At 41.1% G+C, this 26,470-nt stretch overlaps 1 protein-coding gene across 1 annotated transcript in view; it reads left to right on the top strand.

Moving 5' to 3' along the window:
* Positions 1 to 8,590: 8,590 nt before the first annotated feature.
* Positions 8,591 to 26,470, top strand: part of VSNL1 (visinin like 1) — a 126,219-nt gene continuing 108,339 nt past the window's right edge. The window contains exon 1 of the mRNA XM_040225016.1: positions 8,591 to 9,030. The gene's annotated coding sequence lies outside the window, so the exon portion shown is untranslated. The remainder of the gene's footprint in view (positions 9,031 to 26,470) is intronic.

Raw genomic sequence — 26,470 nt, 5'->3', positions numbered from 1 at the left:
TGAGATGGTAAAGCATCTGCCTACACACAATGCAGGAGACCCAGGTTTGATCACTGGGTCGGGAAGATCCCCTGGAGAAGGAAATGGCAACCCACTCCAGTAGTCTTGTCTGGAAAATCCCATGGATGGAGAAGCCTGGTAGGCTACATTCCATGGGGTCGCAAAGAGTTGGACATGACCAAGCGACTTCACTTTCACTTTCATCCTCTATATTAATTTCCTAGGACTGCTGTAACAAGATACAACAGATTGGGTGGCTTAGACACAAAATTTTATTCTTTCACAGATTAACAGGAATCTTTCAGACAAAAGAAAGAAGAGTTTCTCAAAAAGAGAGGAGTAAATGCAAAAGTACAGACAAGTACTGCTCCATAGTATGACAGAGCAGGGAAGCCTGAACAGACATAGCAGGAGGTGAGGCTGAAGCGGTATGCAAGAGCTAGAAAATAAAGGGGCTTGCATGCTGTGCCTTTTTCTTTTTACTATATAAAGTGAGAAACCAATTAACGGTTTTATTCAAGAGAGTGATGTGATTTTATTTGAGTTTTTTTTTTTCAATAGTTATGAGAAGGAAATATATGATGCTTGGATGATGAAAGGATCCAAAAGAGATGATGAAAGGATTAACTAATAGAGTGTCAGTGAGGAATGAGTTAGAGACTTTCAAAACACAGGACTTTTAGGACTTAAGTGATGAATTGATAGGGAATGAGAAAGATGGGGAAACTGAAGTTGCTACCCAAGGTTCTTATTTATAGGACTGGGCTGATAGAAGGTACCTTCAAAGTGGTAGGGGCATAGGGAGGTTGGTGGAGGTGGTGAGGGGCAAGAGAAGTGTTTTGAACATGTTGAACCTGAAGTATCTGTAAGAAATTCATATGAAGGTGTTCTATAGGCAATCATAAATAATGAACTAGAGAGTATCGTCTGGGTTTAAGACCATCAGTGCTCCTTTGTTCTGTTTTTGAACACTTCCTATTTAATATGGTAAAATGAACTTAAGGAAGAAATATAGTAAGGACGGCAAAAAACTGAGGAAGTCTTCTGTTTCTCTTTCTCAGGCAGTAGACAAAAGGTAGTAATGCTGGGGAAGGCAGTCTTTATCTAAGCCTGTTTCCTTCCTGCCTCCCACTCACTCCTCTGAAAAAAACCCAGATGCTCTGTAATTAAGGTTGCCACATAGTGGAAGATTCTGAATACATGACTTAGGATTTGACATTTTCTCAGGAGGAAACTGGAGATTATTGAAGAGAAATAAGATGATCACACTATCCAAATATTTATCTTGCAAAGGAAGATAAGGTGGATAAAAATGTAGTGATTTATAGAGGGAGAGTCATAATATTCTTTGGAATGGGGTAAAGAATAAAGAGGAATGAAGGCCAACTTAAGAAGGTATCTGGAGATGTTACTAACACATATGTTGCCTCAGTTTCCTCATCTGTAAAATGGGTTTTCAGTTCAGTTCACTTCGGTTGCTCAGTCGTGTCCAACTTTTTGTGACTCCATGGACTGCAGCACACCAGGCCTCCCTGTCCATCACCAACTCCCAGAGTTTACTCAAACTCATGTCCATTGAGTCAGTGATACCATCCAACCATCGCATCCTCTGTCTTCCCCTTCTCCTCCCACCTTCAATCTTTCCTGGCATCAGGATCTTTTCCAATGAGTCAGGTCTTCGCATCACGTGGCCAAAGTACTGGAGTTTCAGCTTCAGCATCAGTCCTTCCAATGAACACCCAGGACTGATCTCCTTTAGGATGGACTGGTTAGATCTCCCTGCAGTCCAAGGGACGCTCAAGAGTCTTATCCACTACCACTGTTCAAAAGCATCAATTCTTCAGTGCTCAGCTTTCTTTATAGCCCAACTCTCACATCCATACATGACCACTGGAAAAACCATAGACTTGACTAGACAGACCTTTGTTGGTAATGTCTCTGCTTTTGAATATGCTGTCTAAGTTGGTCATAACTTTTCTTCCAAGGAGCAAGCATCTTTTAATTTCATGGCTGCAGTCACCATCTGCAGTGATTTTGAAGCCCCCAAAAATAAAGTCTCTCACTGTTTCCATTGTTTTCCCATATATTTGCCATGAAGTGATGGGACCAAGATGCCATGATCTTAGTTTTCTGAATATTGAGTTTTAAGCCAACTTTTTCACTCTCTTTCACTTTCAAGAGGTTCTTTAGTTCTTCTTCATTTTTTGCCATAAGGGTGGTATCCTCTGCATATCTGAGGTTATTGATATTCCTCCCAGCAATCTTGATTCCAGCTTGTGCTTCATCCCATCCAGCATTTCTCATGATGTACTATACGTACAAGTTATATAAGCAGGGTTACCATATATATCCTTGACGTATTCCTTTCCTGATTTGGAACCAGTCTGTTGTTCCATGTCCAGTTCTAACCGCTGCTTTTTGACTTGCATACAGATTCCTCAGGAGGCAGGTCAGGTGGTCTGGTATTCCCATTTCTTGAAGAATTTTCCACAGTTTATTGTGATCCACACAGCCAAAGGTTTTGGCATAGTCAATAAAGCAGAAATAGATGTTTTTCTGGAACTCTCTTGGTTTTTCAATGATCCAGCAGATATTGGCAATTCGATCTCTGGTTCCTCTCCCTTTTCTAAATCAAGCTTGAACATCTGCAAAGTTCATGGTTTATGTACTGTTGAAGCCTGGCTTAGAGAATTATGTACTGTTGAAGCCTGGCTTGGAGAATTACATTGCTAGCTTGTGAGATGAGTGCAATTGTGCGGTAGTTTGAGCATTCATTGCCACTGCCTTTCTTTGGGATTGAAATGAAAATTGACTTTTTCCAGTTCTGTGGCCACTGCTGAGTTTTCCAAATTTGCTGGCATATTGAGTGCAGCACTTTCACAGCATCATCTTTTAGGATTTGAAATAGGATTTGAAAATGGGTTTTAATAGCACCTATCTCACAGGTAAATAGCTTTGTTACTAAATACAGTGTTGCATATAAAGTGCTGAGTACACTGCCTGAAACAAACTAGTGCTCAATAAGTGTGTGATAAATGAATGATGAATGAGATCAAAAGAAATTCAGCCTGCATGCATTACTGAACACAACCATGGGTTACTCAAGCATTTTCTTTCTTCTAAACAGTCAGAACAACCCACTCTCCTAGAGACTATGGTACAAGTGCTAAATCTACATTCTGAAAAAAATCAACAGTCATCAGTGGTCACTCTTTCTCTTCTTGAACCTTCTCAGAATGGTAACATGAATTTTAAAGGGGGAATATGATAAGAACACAAAAAACTGAGAGTGCCAACTGTTTCTTTCCTCCTTCAGATAGTAGGTAAAAATGTAAACTCCACTGTGAAAATCCTTAGGTAAAGAATGTGGGTTTGCTTCTTGTGGTTGTCTCAGCGGGGATGTAGAATTCATTATACTTATTTTTCCCTTAGGTTTCTTTGTTGTGTTCAAGTAAAAAATTCAAAGGAACTATAGTAAGGAAAATAAAGATTGAAGGGAAAAACAAATCATTAAGATCTGCTTCAGGTAAGAAGTGCTTTTGAAGATCTTTCAGGATCAGATGGTATCAAAGTAGAAAAGTTCCAGAACATGAATCCACAATAATATTTGTAGTGGCTAGTCAGACAACTAAAAAAGCATACAGCCTGGCAAACAAGGCTACCTAAAAAGCCACTAAAGAAAAGGAATATAAGCCATAGATAGTCTAATTCTGCTATCATCATTCCTTTTGTGTTGTCACTAAAAGCAGTGAAATTTTCCAGCTTAAGTGCACCACTATGAATCCACAGGTTAGGCCCAACTGTAGAATACATGGGATGAAAGGAAAAGAATGGAATAAAGCATTTTATATTCTTAAGGTTGAAAATCACCTGTACTTGCTAGAACTAGTTCTAACACTCCAAGAAACTTCTGGTAACTCAAAACGTTGACAATAATTCACTTAGCAGGGACTTAAATTTTTATTGCAGATTGTTCAAATTTTCGGAGAAGGCAATGGCACCCCACTCCAGTGTTCTTGCCTGGAGAATCCCAGGGATGGGGGAGCCTGGTGGACTGCCTTCTGTGGGGTCCCATAGAGTCAGACACGACTGAAGTGACTTAGCAGCAGCAGCAGCAGCAGTTCAAATTTTAAGGGGAATTGGTGACACAGAAAGGATGATCTCTCTGAATTTAGATTCGATCATAGATTACAGAGATAAATCAGTAGTGGGATGGGTGAAATGACCAACTGAGTCCATTAAAAAAAGTAGGCCTTTTAATTCCTTTTCTATATAGGAAGGCATAGAACACTCCCTCTATTTGCATGGGAATTACTCCTTCAGAGAGTAATCATATTTTTCCACTTATTTTAGGGGGGAAAAAAGCATATAGGGGTATAGACATAAAGAGTGAAACACTTATGTATCACAAAAACTACTGTGCAGTTTTATTGTAAGTGATAGCTTCCTGTTTTTCTTTAGGGAAGTTATTTTGTTGGTCTATCCATATGTTTTTTAAAATAGCATTAAAAAATCAGGGTGTGTGTATTCTCAGCTGCTCAGTCATGTCTAACTGTGCAACCCCATGGACTGTATGTAGCCTGCCAGGCTCCTCTATCCATTGGATTTTCCAAGCAAGAACACTGGGGTGGATTGCCATTTCCTAAACATAACTATTTTATATAATGTCTTCCCTCTGTAAGGATTAATACCCTTAGGTTCTTAAAATAAAGACATTTTACCATACAAAAAAATTACTATCATTATTCTTTATGAATTTCAGTGAGTATAAATTCATTTTTCCAATTCCTGCCTCTTTTCATTTTCTAATGTCATCTTCTGAATACTTTTTCTTCCAGTTTCCTAAATGCGCCCATGCCTTCAGTTCCACCCTTTTTGGCTCATATATTTTATACAGAGCATGTCTGATAAATAATATTACAATGAGCTGAGATCTGTTATATCACTGGCAATTTGCACTTTTACTGCCATTCTCAGTTTTCAGTTTGTCTATGTCATAAATAAAGTGGATGGAAATATTAAATTAATTTACTAAGTATTAAATCAGTTGTGAACACCTGAAAATCGTCCTTAGTTTTATTTTGTGAGGCGAAAGTAAAGCTACTTCAGAAAAGAATGTTATTTGCAACTGAGGAAGGGGAAAATGGCTTCTCAGGGGTTCCCAGGCAAGTGAGGGTTCCACCAGGTCCTCCAGACAAAAAACAAACAATCCTTTCCTTAAAGAACCTGTCTCCCTCCCTTCCCCCACCCCCGATTTACACAGCCCCTCCCCAAACCTCCCTGCTTCTCAGGTGGCACTAATGGTAAAGAACTCGCCTGCTAATGCAGGAGACTTCAGAGATGGGGGTTCGATCCCCGGTTCGGGGATATCCCCTGGAGGAGGGCATGGCAACCCACTCCAGTATTCTTGCCTAGAGAATCCCCATGGGCAGAGAAGCCTGGCAGGCTACAGTCCATGGGGCCGCAAAGAGTCCCACAAGACTGAAGCGACTTAGCACGCAGCATTTCCCAACCCTCCAGGATGTGAAAGCTGACACCGCGATCCGCAGTGTCGGGGACCTGGCTTCAAGTAATAGGGTGACTGCTACAGCTGATGGCATTCTCCGCTCATCACGGCCCAGCATCCCAGTCCCTCTGTCCCAGGGCCGCGCATCTCTGCTCTCTTGTGATCACAAGTGTAAATGACCGAAGAAGGAAGGAAACACAGGGCTCCCGCGTTTAGTGGTCTTACCACGCTCCTTTTTTTAGAGTTCACGCTACCATCCTATAGAAATGAATTGCTTTTTGTAATTTAAATGATAATATTCCTTCGATGTTTTTTGAATCATCTTTCCTATGTGACTACATGTGACTTAGTGTTACATATATAAAAGGCATCACACAAAACATTTTAACAACAAACACTAAAAAGATAAAGGTGCACAATAACTCAGGATTAAAAAAGATATCGCCAAACAACGCCTCAGTGCAAACAGAACCAACAAAATCTGCTTGCCCAATGAGACAAAGCAGCTTCACAAAAGCGCACGCTTCTAAATCAAATCTCCCCTGCAAGAGAACACGGTTTAAAGTCTCAGTGTTCACTTTACCCGACACACAAGTTGTCAGTAAGTCATCTAAAACCTAACACAGCCACGAAAGAGACCTCCAGGGGAAATGAATAGGTACATCTCTCCGTAGAAATGGCATCATGACCCCTTCGGTTGATGCAGATTGCAGCGCGGAGACTGTTTTTGAGAGAGAAATCAGAGAGCACAGCCAGCGTAAAATGCTTGAGTAGAGAAATCGACAAAAGACGAGGAATCACTTTGAAAGCTTTTGGAGGTTGTGTCCCTGGCCAACCAAAGCGACTTATCTGGAACTGACTTTTGCCCCCACCCCATCCGGAGAAAGAATCGACCAGGCGAGCCCCGCTGCGCAGTGCGCATTGCGTCCCCGGAGCGCACGGCTGGCGCCCGCCAGATCCACAACCTGTTCGGCTGCCGCAGCGCGCCGGGGCAGCGCTCCCTGCTCCACGCTACTCCACGCTCCGGGTTTCCGCGGTCTCCGCCGCCGCGCGGAAGAGCCCCGCGGGGAGGGCGCTTCGGCAAGGCTAGATCAGGGAGTCCCGGGAGCGCTCCTCTGCTCTGTGCCGCCTTTCCAGGGCTTCCCGCCCAGCGGAGCGCGTTCCTGAGCTCTGGGCTGGCCAGGTTGGCTTTGAGCCTTGAGGCAGCGGCTTAGGCGTCACCACCTGGGGCCCTCACCCATCACTGGCCTTCCAAAACCAGAGACTTGAGGAGTTTCTTTTGATCTTTGCTTAAGTAGCCTCAAGGTCTTCCAAGCTGGGCGCCCCCTACTAGCAGGCAGGAGTAGGCACCCTCCTAGCAATGGAGATTTGTCTATCTCCAGCTCTTTACCCAAAGAGATACTCTTAGTGCCCTCAGATCCGAAAGGTTAACTGCAGGTTAAAACAAAAAAGTTGCTGTGCCGCAAAGTGAATCAGCTTCCTGGATGTGATAAGGTGTTTGAAGGCACTTTGCAAGTTGTAAAATTCTCTGCTTAAAAAGAAAGTCCATCAACACTGTGTAACAAAGAGTATCTTTGTTACCCCATGGACTGAAGCCCGCCAGGCTTCTCTGTCCATGGAATCTTGCCAGCAGGAGTACTGCAATGGGTTGCCATTTCCTCCTCCAGGGGATCTTCCCCACCCAGGGATCAAACCTGCGTCTCTTGCAATGGCAGGTGGGTTCTTTACTACTGAGCCATTTAGGAAGCCCCTATCTTCACTGCCCCTCCAGAATTTCCCTCTTTTGAAAACTCCCATCTGAATGAAAACCTCAAGAGGGATTTTGTTAGCTGCCTTTACCACCAAGGCATTGAAAAATGCCTCAAGTCAGTGGGCAGGTGGTCAATGAATAATTGTTGCATAAGCAAAAGTACCAGAGAAGGCAATGGCAACCCACTCCTGTACTCTTGCCTGGAAAATCCCATGGAGGGAGGAGCCTGGTAGGCTGCAGTCCATGGGGTCGCTAGGAGTCGGACACAACTGAGTAACTTCACTTTCACTTTTCACTTTCATGCATTGGAGAAGGAAATGACAATCCACTCCAGTATTATCGCCTAGAGAATCCCAGGGACGGGGGAGCCTGGTGGGCTGCCATCTATGGGGTCGCACAATAGTCGGACACGAAGCGACTTAGTAGCAGCAGCAGCAGCAAGCAAAAGTACAAACAACACACTTTAGGAAATTAATTGGGTTGAGAACATTTGAGACTTCACCTTGCTTTCCTGGTAGAGAAACGACCAAACATTTACTGGGCACTACTCCTTGCCAAGTCTTCTAGGCTTTGGCTAGGACAGTCAGGATCCGGGGAGGGCTGGCAAATGTACGTGTCCTTCAAAGACACAGAAGGGGGCTTTATACAATGGCTTAGTCCAGTCCCTCAACCCTGGATTCCCAGGAGGGCTCATTGACTGCCCTTCACTGCCCACCGCAACCCCACCCAAAGCATATTCAATAAAATGTATTTAGTGCACAAAGAAGGCACTTATTGGTAAATGCTGGTTGATGATTAGCATGATTGGCCCAAGGTCACCCAGGATCAAGATGAGAGCTTCAGCACCCCCTCCCTTCAACACACAGCTTCTCCAAGGCCGCTGGGGACCACGACCATCTGAGTAGAAGGCTTTTAGAATGCTAGTGCTCTCAGTATAAGACCCGCGGAAGACATGGCCCACGCAAAGTGCCAACCGTAAGGGTTTTCTTCAGAGTGAGCCATGGAGACAAGCTCACAGCTTGCTGGGCACGTTTCCTTTGGAGCAAGGGATTTCTGCAGTTTTGTCCTTCACCTTTCAAGCCTGACAAAGAGTGGGCCGGGGGCCCTCCAGACCTGAGGGTGGCGGGAAGCAGGCTCCACGTGTCCCATTTCTGGCCTCAGCCTTCACCACCAGACTTGGCTGGTTAAACGCGGGGGCGTGGTGAGGCCAACTCGCTCAGCCAGTCCAGGTGAAGGGCTGCGCCAGTGGCCAGGCACCCTTTTCCTATCTACTTTCCTTCCGAGTTTCTGCTAAAATCTGGAGACACGGAATCCACTCGCGGCAACTCCGAGCCTCTCCAACTGAGCATGCGCCAATGCCTGGCTGCTTTTGGTCACCAGCCCCAGCTCCCTCTGAGCTGGGCTGCGTAGCCGGAGGAGGAGGGAGGAGGGAGGAGGGAGGAGGGGAAAGGGGAGGGGGTGCCTGGAGAGGCGGCGGCTCGCGCGCCTGCGCATCCGGCTCCAGGGACCCTAGGTTTTCTATGGGATTCCCAATCTGCAGCAGAGACCTACCGGAGCGTGTTGCGGCGGCGACTGGGCTTGCAAGGCGCGATCCAGGAGGGATTTAAGCAGCCCAGAGCTCCACTGGAAAAAAAAAAAAAAGAGCGCGAGAGAACCATACCCAGAGACGGCTTCACCGTTTATCTGAATTAAATATATATATACATACATTTATTTATAGAGAACTGTTGAGTTTTATCATTTTCGTTAAGTGACCGTGAGCAGCGCTATAACTGTAAGTGGAAAATACAATCTTCGTTGCATTTGTGCGTGTGTAGTGCAGCCAATTGTCTGGGAGACGCTTTGGTTATTGTCACCTACTTGGCTTTGCATAGATACATCTAAATGCATGGTGTGACAATAGCTTTGCTTAATGCTAAACGTATACTGTTAGTCCATGGGGGACCTTTTGGAATAATGGGGGTGGGGGAAGGGGGAGTGTTTACAGGCGGCGTGTTTGGGGAATTGCCTTAGGCTAGATTTAAGACAGGTGAAACTGAGGTGCTTTTTAAGTGTGTCTATATATAGGCAGATTTCCTTACACAGATTTAAGTAGCTAATGGACCGATTGTGAAGTTTTCCGGTTGCTGATAAAACTATTGAGCGGTTGCAGTCAAGTACCAACCTGTCATCCGTGGGGCTGGTGCACCATTTTTCTCACCGTGGAAGAGGAGCGAACGTGTTTGTTAAGTAAAACTGAGTGGACGAGATGGTGTGGAGACCAAGATTGGTTTCCAGAGTGGGATGTTTAGAACCACAGGGCTAGGCGCAAAATCAGCTCATTTCTCTGTTAGTGTTTAGAAATGAGAAGATAATTTTTTGGTTTTGATTTTTCTTCACGATGGTGAATGGGCAGAAAAAGAAAAGATGTTCAACCACCCGGTCAGCCCGGTGTATTTTGAACAGAGTATGAGACTCAGAGCCTTTGAATGGGGACTGTCAGATCCAAACTAGTTACCTGCCTTTGCATGCTGTATTTGCATTCCAGAATGCAGGGTTGAAAAAAATATAAAACCAAATGTTTTACCTTTGGTAGTGTTTCTTTAAAGGAGAAAAGGTCGTTTTGTGTTTTGAGTTAAAATGGATTGTTCCTTGCCCAGATACTGAAGAAGGGTCTTTGCAAGGTCAAACCCTCTGTGGAAATCCGGGGGTCTGGGGAACTGGGGAAGGGTGCAGGAAATGGTGATGCTTTCTATGGGTGCTCAGCACTGCAAGGAGATGCCAGAGTGAGAATACATTTTTCTAGAGTTGCCCTCCTGTCCATATTTTGGAGATCAAAATGAAGTGGAAATGCTAGTGGGTGTAGAAAAAAAAGTGTATACTATCTATGTGTCACATCTCACTTGGAGACAAGAAGACCCAGGGAAACTGTATTTCTACATGTTGAATTTTTCAATTTAAAGGAATTTCACACTGAAAAAATTAAAAATGAAACTCTTGAGAAGACACATTTTTTTCCTTACTACCATTTAAACTGGCTATTGTTGTCTTTGGTGGAGGTTGCGGGGGTGGGGGAAGAGGGTGGTTGTGGTATAGAGGGGTCCTGCATCATTGAACACCCCAGTCTTGAGCACACGCTCATTAAGCTTCGGTGTTTAACCCCAGAAAATGCTGCTCTGAAGCAGGCTGGAAGAATGGCATGAGGCAGGCAGACAGGAGAGAGCATGGCCAGTGTGTGCTGAATTTCCACAGAAAAAGCAGATCCAGTTTCTATGATGAAATGAAATACGTTTTACTCCAAATAGGACAAGCCATTTTAGACTCTTGACTCTTTAGTCAGTTCAACTATTTGGATCCTTTCAAAGGAATCTACAATTTTTTTTTAAGTGGATGAAATTTGCAGTAGAAAATTCTAGAATATCCTCTCCTTGGAAACCTAAAGTATAAATCATACTGCCTTCTCGGTCCCTCCTTTCTTTACTCCAGGGCAGAAGGACCAGTCATTTGTCCTAACTGAGCCATACTCCGTATCATCAGTGAAAGCTGGAACAGCTCTCTGAATGGTGCAGGTGCAACACTGCATTGATAAATGAGTGGAGGAGAAAGAAGGGGGAAACCTGGTGTGAAAGCTCATAGATGGTTTCTCCCAGATACCCTGGTTCATAAGGCTGAGTTATAGAGAATCGCATCGGGCAGAGACCTTTGAAAACATCTAGTCCAAATCCCTTGTTTTATAGATGAGAAAATTGAGGCGCAGGGCCATGAAGCCAGGGGAAAGTCAATTAACTTTGAGTCTATGGAATAAAGAATTAAAGAGTAATGTTGAGGGAAAATGTTCCCTTCTCTCTGCACTTATAGCATCCTCAGTGACATCGCTGAGGTCTTAAAATAAATAATTGCCTGCTCCCAGCACATCTTTCAAGAGAGAACTGAAGGTTCCTTTTTACGCCGCTGCACCTCTCTTTGCCTCTCTTTTTTGGTAAGGCCTCTATCTCTTTTTTCTGTTGCCCCTCACTTCTAATATACCCACTTCATTAGATGTTTAGTCTGGCCTTCCTGGCATCTCAGTCAGTTCCTTTGGAATCCTTCGAGTTTTTGGAGAGAACTGACAAACCAATTGGAATCTTCAACTCCCATTTGAAAACTGTCCAGGCCCATCGCCAACCCCTCTCTGCTCTGTTCCCCAGAACCTTTCAGGGAATCCAGCCTTCTGAGACACTGCAGGCACCTCCCCTTCTGTTCTACCTGTCTCACCTCCTTCAGCTCTGCTGCAGCTGCAGGCACTGGGACCTAGCAGAGTGAGGAAGTTGCAGTGTCAACACACAGCAGGCGCTGCCAGCTCGCCTCTGGCTCCTAGAAGGCAGAACCCAAATCCAAGATGCCTAGCTGTCTCCAGCCTTCATGGAAATCCACCAGACAAAGCCACCTGCAGAGAGAGGGACTGAAGGCTGGGCGGGAAGACTGAAGGAAGACACCTGACTGTTCCTTCCTGAAGTTGGCGCTATAGAGGAGAGCAGAGCAGCTTTTTAAAGCCTTTAGAGCTTTTAAAGGGCAATCTTGCTGGACAGGGACTGCAAAGCAGGCAATAATAATACCTGCCTAATTTGCCCTCTTCTTTCCTTCTTTTTAAATCTCTTTTCCACTCATTTGCTTTCTCTATTTCTCCCTCATGTTCTCCCTTCCATACAAATTTCTTGAGTATCTGTGCCATGAAGCTCTAGGCCTTTTAAAGATAAGTCAGTCATCCCTGTCCCTTCTCCCCAGGCACTCAGGAACTATCACAAATGTCCCCTTTGGGGAAATGCCAGGAATTCTTACCTGAAAAAGCTGAGAAGTTGGCGGAGGCTTGAGAAAGACAAAGTCTGAGACTCTTGCTCATTTGAGAGATAAGCTAAATACACTTGGCAAGTGTTGAAGCTCAGAAAGCAAAGTAGTGTGTTTCTCAACACATTTCCCAATTAACAGTTTAACTTAACCATTTCCCTCATGGTAAACTTTTACTAAGTTGGGATGAGCTCTGTCTTGGAGAGAGTCTGTCCCATACACATCCTCTTGGGTCAACTGTCACCTGGCCTTGCTATTCTGTTCTGAAAACAGGCATGTCCAAGCTATTCTATACACCACATACCTTATACAGAGGTCAGAGACTTGTAGCTACTAAAGATGCTTTGCTTTGCTGTGGTGTGAATCTCATTCTGTAATAAGACAGCATGATTAGAAATGTCCTGAGCAAGCTATAGATTTTTCTATGTCTTTTTTTCAAGCAAACATCCAGTTCTCTTTATTGGGATGTAAATAAATCTCGTAGCACTACAAAAATACGAGTCATATGAGAGGTTTACAGTGGTCCCTAGTACTGTATATAGGAGGGTTTTAAATAAGACAGCTATCGATAATTAAAAGCGAATTAGTTCAATCAAGTTACAGTATCATCCTTCAGATTAAAGTGCTCTGATATTAACTAATGTGGCAGCAAACGGGATCCTGAGAAGGAATCCCACTGCCAATCGTCTTGCCTCTTAACTTCGAAACAAGAACGAACACAGTTCCTGTAATAACCGCTCTCTCCTCAAGCCCTGCCCACCCCCTTGGCCTGTGACATTCTCTCCTGAGGAGAGATGTCGGGATTTGATGAGATTCTGTTTCAACTGGGACAAAGAAAAATGAGTAATATGGAAAACATTCTAATATCGGGTTACTAACAAATTAAACAAATTACCTGATGACTCTGTTTAGTTGCTGATTCATGTCCGACTCTTTGTGACCCTGTGGACTGTTCCCACCAGGACCCTCTGTCCATGGGATTCTGTAGGCAAGAATACCTGAGTGGGTAGGTTTTCTATTTGGGTTGCATGTATATATGGATTCCAAACCTTGCTGAGGAGCTCCCTGTGGAATTTCATAGAATGACAGTATAATATCAATATCAGATGCATGGTTTCCTAGTTTGCAAGAGCAAACTATGTTTAATGTCATTCCAAAGGTCTTTTTCTTTGTGTTGAATGATTTTTATGTTTCTACGACTAGCAATTATTTAGGAAGATAGAAAGGCTCTTCTCATAGAGGTGATCACATGCCATTGATCTAAGGTTGAAATTGACAATGTCCATCTCAGTTGCATTATTAGATGTAAATATATTAATTTTCTAAAGTATCAAATGGCACAGAAATAAGTGAACAAATGGTTGATATTTCTGCTATGTTGGTGGTTAATTCACATAATTTATAGAGTATGTGAACTGGATGGGATCCATATAAGTTACCTAATCCATCCCTTCAATACATAAAAAATTGTAGTATAGTAAGGAACATTTTCCTGGAGGAGGGCATGGCATACCACTCCAGTATTCTTGCCTGGAGAATCCCATGGACAGAGGAGCCTGGCAGGCTACGGTTCATAGGGTCACAAGGAGTCAGACGCAACTGAAGCGACTGAGCAAGGAACATTTTATTTTAAAGACATATCTGCAATGTGAAAACACATTTCACAAGAGCAGAGATTTTAATGATCTTTTTCATATTTCCACAAAATCTATACAATGTCCTTTATAATATACTCTGTAGTATTTCTCAATTAACTATTTCTAATAAGAATCAGTTACATATACCTTGTTAATTATGTCAAGAAATTAAATCATGTATACTAAAAGCCTGGCTTCCCTCATAGCTCATTTGGTAAATCATCTGCCTGCAATGTAGGAGACCCGGGTTTGATTCCTGTGTTGGGAAGATCCCCTGGAGAAGGAAATGGCAACACACTCCAGGATTCTTGCCTAGAGAATCCCATGGACACAGGAGCCTGACAAGCTACAGTCCATGGGATTGCAAAAGTTGGACACGACTTAGTGACTAAGCCACCACCACCATTAAAAGCATGCACAAAATTAGAATTGCTTTAAGTATCTTTATGTTACTAAAAGGAAAATCTAAACTAAAAGTTATTTTATAATTTATTTTCAATAAAGGACATAAAAGCACTATGCTAATACATTTAAGCATGCTTTTTAATGTACTTACAGAGTATACTCCCTTTTATCTCTTCATAGGTAAAAACTGTAAATTATTTTATGTATTTACAAGAATTGATATCAATATGTCAAAAAGGGAATATAAACCTACACGGTAGTAGATATGTATACCACATATTTAAATCATGATTCTCTTGAGCTATGGAATTATTTTAATGTGTTCACACTGTGAAGGGACCATAACACTGGATTTCTCATTTACAGTTTGTTTGTAAAGATAGCTTATGCTCTCTTAAGTGAATCAAAATAATTTGAGTTGCTTCCAGCTTCATTCATTGAGAACTCCACAAATGGAATCTTAGGGGTGCTTTAGAAACTGCTTAATGAATGAAATAGATATGCAATAGAAAATTACTGAGGAATCCTCAAAGAGGTTTGACACCTTAATAACAAGGTTCTATGAATACATTAAAGATGCTCTATACCCTTATCAGCTAACTTAAAGCACGCAAGTCAGGTAATTTGTGGTGATTCTTTTGTTTCACTCTGGATTTCTCCATTGCCTTCCTTAACTGCATTTCTAACACAGATGACCTGCTGTGTAGCCATCAATTGTTTTTTTAAAAAAGAGAGTGCACTGCATTTCTAACCATTTGTTGGATTATTTTCAGGTGAATAACATATTTCCTTTTGTTCTAAATTACACTTGAGATTTGGAATATTCTCATTCACCAGCAACCTTCAAGCTCACTATATCTATGCAATAATTGCAGAACTTTTTATAGAAAATAAGACTCTCAAAAAGAGTTCATTTTTATGAAACATTGCTCATAAAAGGCAACATGTTAACAAATTAGCTACATTTACTTGCAATTTTTATATATCTATAGAATGTATACGACTTTTGTTTATTCTTATTCATATAAGGACTTTTCTAAGAAATATGTCCCTTTAAATGTATTTTTTTTCTCCTTTCTTTGGATCTTATTTATTATCTCTCAGGCTCTGAAAGACTGTGAACTTTTGAAGAGCTGAATGTAAATAGATTTTTTGCAAATTATTAACGTGTTCAATGTGCTTTGCAGCCTTGGTAAATTTTTTCCAGTGCGAACAACTAGATCCTAATATTTCTGCTGTTTCATAGTTTAGAATGTTCATTGCAGTTGAAAGCTTCTCAGAATAGTAGATTTTGATGCTGCTAGAGTCTCGTGTTTTACATTTTGCCTTAGCTTTATTAATTTGTGATTAGTGTATTTATTTTTGACTTATTGAAACCCAGTCTTAAATTATGAGTGAAATTTTCCATTGGAGGCCCATTAAGGATTATCAATAAAGTTGACATGCTTATTAATATAAGATCTTATTTTTAATGTGTGGAATAGTGCTGTACAAGTTTGATTTTCAATTAGCTACTTCTGTTCTGGAGTTTTTTGGCTTTTGATGTTATGAGCTAACGAAAGACTATCAATTTTGTTTATTCCAGAAGTTCAAGTGTTTCTGAAATTTATACATAAGGTGCGTGGTATATGCTTTCTTGTTCATATGTGAAATTTTATGAAAAATAAAAAAGAAATTGTGAAATAAGTTTAAATTCTAAACAAAATTGTTAGTTTTTCTTTTAAGTGTTTACAAAGATACTTATTCCTCAGAGTGAGATGAAAATCATCCATGCAATCTTCTGCCATTTTTAATTAGTAAATGGAAAAATTCCTCAATTCTCACGGTTTCAATTGGCTCAAAAGAAGTTATGAAAGTGTAAAATGAGTTTTCAAGCTAGATACACTTAGATAAAAATCCCTAATTCTGTAGTTTATTAGTTCTATGACCTTGAATATATTGTTTAACCTGTCAAGCTCAGTTTCCATTTAAAATTGGATTCTTGAACAGAAATAGAAGACTATGTATTAAAGAATATAATATAATGCCCCATTATTGAAAATGTGCAATTAATGATGTCATTATCATTACTGTCATTTCTTTTATCAGAAATTAATGGTTCATAAACCACTTTAGTCTCTGAGTTATAGTAATCCCACTCATAATAGAATCTCTGAACAAGAAATTGAGCTATGACCAATGAACAGTTAACAGTGCTTAATCTACCTTGTAAAAAAAACATCCATTAAGCAAGTGTGCCAAGCACTGTGTAGTCACTGGAATCAACATTAAATAAGTTACAATCTCAGCCTTAAAGGAATTTATGCCTAATGAGGAAGGTAAGCACAGTTCAGTAAGTCAAGTGAAACAAAAATATGGTATAGATGCATAAAGGAAAAAATTTATAGAAGAAATGCCTACACTGAGACCTTATTCTCATTCTTATTTCTTTCATTCTTTCCTTAAATGCATCTCCTTTCATTATACTGTTTCTTTGCCATTATTTTCCTACCATAAAATACCAACATATAACTGGACACAACAGACTATGGAACCAAGAAGATATTTTTAAGCTTGTTTCCTTAGTGAATACATTTTAAGGTCATCTATTAATTATTTTCCAATGTAGCTGAATAATGTGGCCCTTGTCTCCCACCCAAGCCTCCAGAGAGTCATTGAAACTCAGTGAAAAAAGAGCCTTGCCTTTGGTTTAAATATTATACAATGATACTTCTATCCTTTAATACCTTCCCAAAAAGAGCTTTCTATCTGATACTCTTTGTGCTAAATGCTAAGTTGCTTCAGTCCTGTCTGACTCTTTGCAGCACTGTAGCCCGCCAGGCTCCTCTGTCCATGAGGATTCCCCAGGCAAGAATACTAGAGTGGGTTGCCATGCCCTCCTCCAGGGGATCTTCCTGACCCAGGGATCGAATCTGTGTCTGCCATACTGGCAGGCGGATTCTTTACTACTGAACCTCCAGGGAGGCCCACACATGTGTGTGTGTGTGTGCGTGTGTGTGTGTGAGTCATTCAGTCATGTCCGAGTCTTTGTGACCCCATGGCCTGTAGCCTGCCAGGGAAGCCCACACATACACATATACATAAATCCAAAATGGCCTTAACTATCTTCAGCTCGTCTAAGAGCTTTTTCACTTCTCCTCAGCTTTTTCCTCCATTCTCCATTTCCTGCCCCACTTACTAGGAAAACTCAAGTATATTTCTTACCTGGAGTTAAAGAGATATCTTTTTCTCCTTTTGAAGTCTGTAACAAAGTTGCACCTAAATTCTGAGGCTCTTTTCTCTAGGAGGGAGTATTGTATGATTCACAGAATTAGGTAGGAGTTTTGATTCTAATTAATTTGGGGGCTTTTTTTCTCATTTTTGAAATGGGGTCATATATCCACCTTGGTCCTAATATGTGTGTGTCTGTCTGTGTATGTGTGTGTATCTCACATGTATATGCATACCAGAACACACCTGCCGCTGCAGGAGATATAGGAGACACAGGTTCAGTCCCTGGGTCGGGAAGATCCCTTGGAGGAGGGCATGGCAACCCAGTCCAGTATTCTTGCCTGGAGAATCCCATGGACAGAGGAGCCCGGGAGACTACAGACCATAGGGTCACAAAGAGTTGGACATGACTGGTGCATGCACCCAAGCACACCACTTAAAAGAAGGTCAATTCAGTTCAGTCGCTCAGTCGTGTCTGACTCTTTGCGACCCCATGAATCGCAGCACGCCAGGCCTCCCTGTCCATCACCAACTCCCGGAGTTCACTCAGACTCATGTCCATCGAGTCAGTGATGCCATCCAGCCATCTCATCCTCTGTTGTCCCCTTCTCCTCCTGCCCCCAATCCCTCCCAGCATCAGAGTCTTTTCCAGTGAGTCAACTCTTTGCATGAGGTGGCCAAAGTACTGGAGTCTCAGCTTTAGCCATCAGTCCTTCCAATGAATACCCAGGACTGATCTCCTTTAGGATGGACTGGTTGGATCTCCTTGCAGTCCAAGGGACTCTCAAGAGTCTTCTCCAACATCACAGTTCAAAAGCATCAATTCTTCGGCTCTCAGCTTTCTTCACAGTCCAACTCTCACATCCATACATGAACACTGGAAAAACCATAGCCTTGACTAGATGGACCTTTTTTGGCAGAGTAATATCTCTGCTTTTCAATATGCAATCTAGGGTTGTCATAACTTTCCTTCCATGGAATCAGCGTCTTTTAATTTCATGGCTGCAATCACCATCTGCAGTGATTTTGGAGCCCCAAAGAATAAAGTCTGACACTGTTTCCATCCAACTATCTCATCCTCTGTCGTCCCCTTCTCCTCCTGCCCCCAATCCCTCCCAGCATCAGGGTCTTTTCCAAGGAGTCAGTGCTTTGCATCAGGTGTCCAAAGTATTGGAGCTTCAGCATCAGTCCTTCCAATGAATATTCAGGATTGATTTCCTTTAGGATTGACTGGTTTAATGTCCTTGCAGTCCAAGGGACTCTCAAGAGTCTTTTCCAACACGACAGTTCTAAAGCATCAATTCTTCAGCACTTAGCTTTCTTTATGGTCCAGCTTTCACATCCATACATGACTACTGGAAAAACCATAGCTTTGACTAGATGGACCTTTTGTTGGCAAAGTAATGTCTCTGCTTTTTAATATGCTGTCTAGGTTTGTCATAGGTTTTCTTCCAAGGAGCAAGTGTCTTTTAATTTCATGGCTGCAGTCATCATCTGCAGTGATTTTGGAGCCCAAGAAAACAAAGTCTGTCACTGTTTCCATTGATTTATAATGCTCTTCATAAATCTTGTCAGAGGATATCTGCCAACCTTTAATTATCTTTCAACCTTCATACTCTCCCTCCCCTACCTTTTCCTCCAAGGTGCCTTGAGTGTGTTTTAAACATTCTAATGACATCCTTACTTCACTTCTTTGTTTCAGTTCTAGCACTATCACTTCTATATTTTTGGTCCAACTAATGTCCATCAAATAACATCAAATAAATGGCAGAAAGGGAGCCCTCAGTGGAGTACATAATACCTGTTGCAGAGCATGTTCATGCCAGGGTTGGCCTCTCAGAGCCTTCGTTTGTTGAGCATTTGTAGAGGTGTATACTGATGTAAGTTAGCAAGGAGCTGAGAACAGCTCTCAAAGTGTGGGTGAGGGAGAGGTGTGCCTACACACAGATACATAAATACATACATACTTACATGCATGATAGTTACACAATAAGCTCGGTATGTTGTCATAGGTTGTTTTACGTTTTAAGGAAAAGATTTAAGAGCAAATAACTTTATAATAAATCAGCACTTTTGAGATGGCATTAAAAGGAAGGCCTTGTTGAAAGTCTTCTCATTCTAGGTGAAGTGGCAGATTTGAAAGTGAAGGAGGTTTTAAGGCTTCCCAGGTGGTATGATGGTAAAGAAACTGCCTGCCTATGCAGATACGGTTCTGCTATCTGCGGTCTGCCAGTGCAGATAGGAGATGCGGTTCAGTCCCTGGGTCAGGAAGAACCCCTGGAGTGGGAAATGGCAACCCATTCCTGGGAAGTCCCAAGAACAGAGGAGTCTGGAGGGCTACAGTCCATGTGATCCAAACAGACACAACCAAGCACTCGCACATTAAGGACATTTTAGACTTTGTTTGTTTAAAGAAATATTTCCAAAATACTAATAGTTATTTCCCCTTCAACAGTCTTGTGGAAACCCTTTACGACGTAGATAATGTTTCCAACATCCCAGTCTTAAATTGTTTTCAGTGCGTATTTTCATATTAATAGTAAGTCTGAGTGGTCCTGTTGTGAAGACCCAGCATATGTTTTGTTTGCTTAACCTTATGTTTCCAAACCTTTTTGCACAGGGAGGTTATCTTAAAACGCGCTTGTTAACCATCTCATTGTGGTTCTGAAGAACCCAATTGGAAAAGAAGGAGAAGAACTGAACTATGTAGTGAAAGGTACTTTAGGACAAGGAGCCATTAATTGTGTCTTTTAGGTATCAAAGTTGTGTTTTAGGTATCATAAGTGCAAAGTCTTGCAAGAGTTACTTTACTTTTCTGAGTTTTAGTTGTGTCATTTAAAAATAAATACGAGATTTTCTTCCTTCCTTTCTCTGGTTAGGAGTTTATTGTGAGATTGAAATGACTTTTGAACTTATGCTATAAACTGGATAGGGCCAAGTAAGGGTAAGAGACTTATGATTATTATTCAACTTTAGAATTTTAGTTTATCTCTTATTTTAAAAAGGTAAATAAAGAATCAGAGTACTGATCCGGTGCAAATTATTACAATGGCATTATATCTACTAAAAGAAGTCCTCTGCCCCCTATCCTCCCCTACCTCAGTTCCTAGTATAAAATGGCAAACATATGGTAACTATAACTAGGTTTCCACACAGTAAAATTGAAAGGTGATTTTAAAATAAAATAAATCTGGAGGGGAAAATCAAATTATTTAAAATTGTAGGCACATCAACTTCTGGTTTTTTCCTCAGGATTTCTCATGTAATTGAGCCCACAGTGTTTCTCAGTGGAGCAAGCATGTTCCAATTTTCAGAGACGCTCTTGTGGAAAGAGAGGCAAGCGTGGCCATGCCCAAGTGTTTGTTCCAGCAGACAAGCTCTGGCAATAAGACTTTTATCCTAATGGAATAAACAGGTCTGTGAGAGTCACTGGGCCTTACATTCGTGAATGCAGCATGTAGAACTGAACAACGCAAGGACGGTGAAAAATGACTGAAGAAAAAAGAGACCCGTATATGTCTGTGTCCAAAGAGAATCCATTTTGAACAAGGTCTGTGCCTCTCAGTGCAGGCCAGCAGGAGCAGTGACTTCCCCTCAAGGACAATGGAAATCATTTCTCATGAGTTTCCACAACCCTGATTATCAAAATCTGATCCTTTCCTCGGAATCCTCCCCTAGTCGTCTTAGCCAAGAGTTTTCTCTCAGGCTTCTTACCACATCTGAACTCATAGTTACTTGTGTATGTGCCAATTCTCCTAGGAAACTGGAAGTTCCTTGAAAGGAAATCTGTCTGATAAATTTTTAGGTCCCCTCTAGAGAGGTATGCCACTGGAGGGCAGTTGAATAGGGGTGGTAGCATGTCAAGTGTATGTTGCCCCATTAATAAGTCGTAAAGAGGGGCAATCACCAATCAGGCGCTATTAAAGAATTCGCAAACACCTAGGGTTATGAGAAGCAGCATTTGGGCGTCTGACTCACAAAGGGGGTTGATGGCTAGGTTACACAGTACCTGTAAGATTAAGTAAGACTGCCCATTTCCTATATAACCTCCTTTTCTTGGCCCCTCCCTGGAGCAGCAGAGCAAACAGTGAAAGAGGAAAGCAAGCAGAATAAAGAACAGATTACAGTCTCCTCTCTTCTGCTTACTTCAAAATTGAGCTGAGAAAGGAAAGACTAGGTTAGATATATAGTGGAAATTTACAGTTAAATTAGACTGAGCTTATTAATACCTACTATAATACCTACTTTTCTGATACCTGAAAGTTACTTGGAAAGATACAGATCAGCCTAATATATCATCCTGGAATGGGAAAGGGAGGCACAGTTAGAGCATATTTGAGGAAGAGATGAGAAAATAAAGCTGTGTAACCAACCCATTCGACAAACTGGTTATAAAAGAAACAATACAAAATGGCATATGATTCATCCATAAAGCAAGAGGTATAGGCCAGAATTGCTGGTGTAGGTGTTAGAAAGAAGAAACTGGTGTGAACTTGAGTGACAGAACAAAATGGTCTGGATCCAGATCACCAATGGTATGGAGAAATTGGAAAAAATGACTTCCAAAGAGGCACTCTGTAGACATCTAAGTACACAGAGCACTTGTATCATTCATCTTTGGCTCATAACCAAGATCAGATTCATCTGAATATTGGAAATTATATCTAAGCTAATTTCAGGACAGCAAGGAAATGAAAGCAAAGATCATTTATACTTGGTAATAACATTCAATAGTAATGATGTAAAGAATTTAAAGTGTATATGACACTGTTTTGGCTATTTACATGTTACTTCATTGAATCCACATTACAGGTCTGCAAGGTAAGCTTCATTTTATGACCAAGAAACTGTGTCTCAGAAAGTAATTTTTTCAAGGTCACACATTTACTAAGTGATAAAGGTGTTATTTAAACCAAGGGTTCTCTCTATCTATCTTTTTATAGTTATTTAGTTGCTAAGTTGTGTCCAGTCTTTGCCAACTCATGGACTGTAGCCTGCCAGGTTCCTCTGTCCATGGGATTTCTGAGGCAAGAATACTGAAGTGGGTTAACATTTCCTGCTCCAGGGGATCTTCCTGACCCAGTGATCACACCCACGTCTCCTTCTTTGGCAGGCGGATTCTTTACTGCTGAGCCCCCAGGAAAGCCTGCCTATCTACATAGGCTTTTTTTTTTCCCTTTGGTCTTTTTTTTTTAAGCTTTTTATTATGGAGAGCATACACATTTGCAGAGAATGATATAATGACTCTTATGTACCCATCACTCATTTAACCACCAAGAATCACTTTGCTTCACTTCTATACCCATACTTCCCCCTCCAATGGTTTAGTTTGAACAAATTATGACACTATGTCATTGCATCTATAAATATTCAAATATGTATCTATAAGGAGTCTTTGAAACACGTCCACAGTACTGTTATATACCCCCCAAATTATTTAATGTCATCAAATATCTAGTCAGTGTTCAAAGCTCATAAGTATTATTATAATTTATCTGAATCAGGATCTAGATAAGGTCTACACATCCCAGTTGGCTAGTAGACAGCTGCTGCTAAGTTGCTTCAGTCGTGTCCGACTCTGCGACCCCATAGACGGCAGCCCACCACTCTCCTCTGTCCCTGGGATTCTCCAGGCAAGAATACTGGAGTGGGTTACCATTTCCTTCTCCAGTGCATGCATGCATGCTCAGTCGCTTCAGTCGTGTTCGACTCTGTGAGACCCTATGAACAGCAGCCCGCCAGGCTCTTCTGTCCACGAGATTACCTAGGCAAGAATACTGGAGTGGGTTGCAATTTCCTTCTCCAGTAGACAGCAGCCTGTTTTATATAAAGCATTTATATAAGACATGTTTCTCACTAGAGGAAAGTATGGTATGGATAAAAGAGACATGGCTTCAAATTTGAGCCTAGTTGCTCTGAACAAGTTATCTAACTTTTGAAAAGTAAAAAGTATGTTCCTGAGTTTAGTTGCAAGGTTTAATAGCATAATGTCTATGAAAGTGCTTAAAACAATCTCTGGCATGTACAAATATTTTAGTAAATTTTAGTTTCCTTTCCTTAAAAAAATTTAAAAGAAAAAAATAGTATACTAGGCCAAGAAACTTAAGGAAAGTTCGTGGAGTGCTTTGGCTACTGACCCTTGTGATCACTCCCGTTTTGTTTCTGGATATAAATTTGACCACAGTTTAAATCCCATGGATGAAGAAACCTGGTGGGCTGCAGTCCATGAGGTCGCTAAGAGTCGGACACGACTGAGCGACTTCACTTTTACTTCTCATTTTCCTGCATTGGAGAAGGAAATGGCAACCCACTCCAGTGTTCTTGCCTGGAGAATCCCAGGGACGGGGGAGCCTGGTGGGCTGCCGTCTATGGGGTCGCACAGAGTCGGACACGACTGAAGCGACTTAGCAGCAGCAGCAGCAGCAGTCCCATTATGGCTGATGAATAACAGCTCTGAATCCTCCTCACTGGCATGTTTCATGTGATTTCCCACAGGACGAGGAAGGAAGTTTGTGAATTTAAAATGATCTCAAGTTCAAAAAAAATGAAATGTTACAAGCTGTTATCATGTCAATTAAAAGTAATAGGAAAAAATTAAAATATAATATCATGTTAGCAGAGGTTAACATAACTTTGCATAAGTAGCATAATTTAAAAAAAAAAAAACAAAAACAAATAAGGGCAATTAAAATGATCCAGGTTTGAATTTACTTTTTGTTCTTATGAACTTGGGCAAATCACTTCATTCCTCGAGATCTCAGTTTCCTAGGGTTTAAAATAGAAATTCTGAATAAGATAATCAAAATAATCTAAAGATCAGACATCAGCAACATGGGAAAATGGAAATAATATTGAGTAATAAAACCAAATTTAAATTCTGACTTCACCATTTAATGGCTGTGTGGCCTTAGGCAAATAATTTAATCTCTCTGAACCGCAGTCTTCTCAGTTGTTAAGTATAAATTATAGCTGTCTCACAAAATTGTTGTGAAAACCAGAGGTTATACATACATTTTAAATAACTAGCAGAAACCAAGCATTTAATTGACACTCAGTTTTTTAATAATGAAGTAGTATTTGCTGTTCTCAAAGAGTTTTTCATTTAAATTGAGAAAATTGAATGAATTCATAATCAAGAAGCATAGAACTGAATACAGCTGACAGGCCATCTCTTGAATTGGGTACATCTAAAGCCACTCCAGTACTCTTGCCTGGAAAATCCCATGGACGGAGGAGCCTGGTGGGCTGCAGTCCAAGGGGTCGCTAAGAATCAGACACGACTGAGCGACTTCACTTTCACTTTTCACTTTCATGCATTGAAGGAAATGGCAACCCACTCCAGCATTCTTGCCTAGAGAATCTCAGGGACGGGGGAGCCTGGTGGGCTGCTGTCTATGGGGTTGCACAGAGTCGGACACGACTGAAGCGACTTAGCAGCAGCAGTAGTAGCAGCAAAGCTATTTGTGAGGTTAACAGGTACTTTATCTAGAACACGATGTTTGAATTCAAAACATTATGTTTATAAAGGCTTATAGCCCAGTGACAGTAACATAATGTTCTTATAGTGCTTATGCCTGCTTATTTAGAAAATATAAAGTAAGCAGTTTTTTTCTGTGTTATGTGAGAACCAGAGGTTGCTGGTGAAGAGTACTCAGACTTTTGTAGTAGTCTATAAGCTTATACATCTGTGAATTGAAACTCACTAGGAGGTGATGTAATGCTGATAGAAGGAAGGCTAAAAATTCATACAGCATTCCAGCTAGTTAATCTGAAGTGTAGTTACTGATTTCTATGGTCAACAGCCAAGAATCACATTATTTCTCTGAATTTGAATCTAATTCACTGATTGCTATCATGGTGATTGAGTTTGCATCATTATAACAGAATATTCCAGTTTTGTGGTTGTCTTAGATTAGATATGAGTGCAGAATTTTTCTTTTTTAATTAAGTGGAGACAGAGACTGCTTTTTTCTTTCAAAAGACTTTTAAAATCTAATTTTAAAAATTCATTTGACAAAACTCCAAAAACTAGAACTAAAGAGGGTTACTGTCGGCATTCCAGATAACTCACCAAACAAATAACCACACTTCAAGCTGCTACTCGTATGACAGCTCTTAAATGAGCTTCATTGAAAGCCAGGACTTTGCTCTTTTAAAGTACTTTTTCTGAGTAAAAAAAATAATACTTGCTCACTGTAGAAAATTTAGAAAGCAAAACTCAGAAAAAATAGAATCAGGAAAGAAAAATCAGAGAAAAGAATAAAAATCACTTACAATCTATAGGTTATAGTTTCCTCCTTTATAAATATTTTTTTCTAATTGAGACTACTCTTTTCTTTAAAGTTTGTATTCTGCTTTTTTTCCCCTTAACACCACCTTTGCAATTAAAACTGTTCACAAATGTAATTAATTTTTAAGATTTATTTATTTATTTTTGGCTGCGCTGGGTCTTTGTTGCTACTTGCAGGCTTTCTCTAGTTGCAGGGGCTACTTTCTAGGGCAGTGCACAGGCTTCTCATTGCAGTGGCTTCTCGTGTTGCAAAGCCTGGGCTCTAGACCCTTGTGGGCTTAGTTGCTCTGTGGCATATGGGATCTTCCTGGACCGGAGATCAAATCCATGTCCCCTGCATTGGCAGTCAGATTCTTAACCACTAGACCACTAGGGAAGCCTGACAGATGTAATCTTACATTACACTCCACTATATGCATAGAGAAGATTTGCTTCAGTGTTCTCTTATTCTTACACTTTTAACTTTTTAAAGACCACTGAAGGGAGCATCTTGTGCACAAACTTCACTGCCTTTTTAAGAATGGACTGGACAATGTCCTTGGTATGCATTTCCGGGCATCACTAGCAGAATGAGTAATTTCTTTGAATGTAGGCTTTTCTGCTTGGTGACGGAGAATGGGACTCTGGAGAAACAGTAGGCCTGAGGAGTCATACTGTTAAATAGTTTGTGAAAAATTCACCTTACCTAGTTTGTAGTTTTGGGAGACTACTTTATGAGCAGATAGCTGTATTCCTTTCAGAAGTTCTGAAAAACCTCTTCTGATCAAGACCTTCCTGAAATGTCGTTACATCTGTCACTTTGTTTTGAAGCAGGAAATAGGAGAGAGAGCCATTTCTAGACTAAGATCCCAGAACATTGTTTGATTACC

The sequence above is a fragment of the Oryx dammah genome, unplaced genomic scaffold (assembly GCF_014754425.2).
Source record: "Oryx dammah isolate SB20612 unplaced genomic scaffold, SCBI_Odam_1.1 HiC_scaffold_25, whole genome shotgun sequence".
Classification (NCBI taxonomy): domain Eukaryota; kingdom Metazoa; phylum Chordata; class Mammalia; order Artiodactyla; family Bovidae; genus Oryx; species Oryx dammah.
Note: the sequence above shows the minus strand (reverse complement) of the source record. Positions and strands in the feature narration are given on the sequence as shown.